At 44.4% G+C, this 1,580-nt stretch overlaps 1 non-coding gene across 1 annotated transcript; it reads right to left on the bottom strand.

Moving 5' to 3' along the window:
- Positions 1-613: 613 nt before the first annotated feature.
- TRNAV-CAC lies at positions 614-686 on the bottom strand. The gene has a single exon. It is a non-coding gene; the product is annotated as a tRNA-Val (tRNA).
- Positions 687-1,580: the final 894 nt, after the last annotated feature.

Here is a 1,580-nt window from a genome sequence, read left to right as displayed (position 1 = left end):
TTGAACCCCTCCTGAAGTTGCTGAAAAACCCTGATTCCTTTTAGAGCAGTGGTTCTCAACCTGTGGGTCGGGACCCCATTTGGGGTCCATCGACCATTTCACGGGGGTCGCCAAGCAAGGCTGTCCGCCATTTTTTTTGTCCGCCATTTTTTTTGTCCGCCATTTTTCCCCCTTTTCCGGCGGGTGCCTTACCTCCCTTGGGCTGGGCCAGCTGGTGGTCGGCCTGCTCCGTCTCTGCCGCTTGCCAGCTACGCCTCGGCTGGCGCAGGGGGTGGAACCACGCATGCGTGGCGCTCCCGGGCAGGGAAAGTCCTCGACGTACGACTGGTTGGGTAGTCCTTGACTTACGACCGGTTTAGTCCTCGACTTACGACCGGTTTAGTCCTCAACTTACGACCGGTTTAGTCCTCGACTTACGACCGGTTGGGGTCGCGGCATTAAAAGCGTTGAGAACCACTGTTTTAGAGGAATCATTGTGGTTTAGCGAAGTTTACAATGCAGCATAGGTACGCGCCAACTTGAAATAATGATTCCTCTCGTTATTTTGATGTGGCATCATTCTAAGTTAGGGAAAGGTTAGAAATAAGGGGAAAAGAAAAAAAATGCAAGGGGCTGTTTCTGCCCGGTTTCGAACCGGGGACCTTTCGCGTGTGAGGCGAACGTGATAACCACTACACTACAGAAACGCCGGCGTGACTGCAAGTCTCCTTTCCGGCTTGCCATGCCTGCGTCTGCGCGCTGGGACCATCGCCGCGGCAGCGGAGATCAGCCTGGAAAAATGCCCGGGGATATTCGGACTCCGGTTCCTCTGCTGAAACGGAAAATTTCCGGATGCCTTCGGAATAATCCTCCGGGGACGGAGTGCTGGGCTGCCATGCACCCCTTCAAAAATAAGATGCAAGGTGCAAAGGGTGCAGTTTTGCTGGGAGAAGTTTGGACAAAGCAGTTATGCAGGATGGACCTCCAAGGTCCCTTCCAGCCCTTATGACTCTATGATTCTACGGGGGGAGGGGGGAGGAGGGGTAGAGAATTAGCTGCTATGATCTGTGAAGGCTGCGCCAGGTCCATCCAAAATGTGTTTGTTTTAAACTGACGTGTTTTCTATTTATTTATAAAAAAAAATAAATTGATTTATATTGATAGGATTCATCTTGTTTTATATTTATATCGGATATATTTACGTTTATATATTTTATTATGGATTTACACCAATATGATTTGCATTTATATAATAATAATAATAATAATAATAATAATAATAATAATAATAATAATAATAATAATAATAATAATAATAATAATAATAATAATAATAATACTTGAACACCATTGGCATTGACAAATTCGCTATTAGTCAATTGCAAAAGGCAGCCTTACTAGAAACTGCTTCCATCCTGCGACGATATCTGTAATACCATCAAACATCCACATCTGCCTATCCCAGGTCCTGGGTAAGGACTCGATAGGTAGACAAAATGCCAAATCCAGTCTGAACATCTGGCTGACTGTGCGATGATCCATAATAATAATAATAATAATAATAATAATAATAATAATAATAATAATAATAATAATAATAA

Source organism: Protobothrops mucrosquamatus, unplaced genomic scaffold (genome assembly GCF_001527695.2).
Source record: "Protobothrops mucrosquamatus isolate PMUCROS unplaced genomic scaffold, P.Mucros_1.0 scaffold31619, whole genome shotgun sequence".
NCBI classification, from domain to species: domain Eukaryota; kingdom Metazoa; phylum Chordata; class Lepidosauria; order Squamata; family Viperidae; genus Protobothrops; species Protobothrops mucrosquamatus.
The sequence above is the reverse complement of the archived record's forward strand: the minus strand, read 5'-3'. Positions and strand labels throughout refer to the sequence as shown.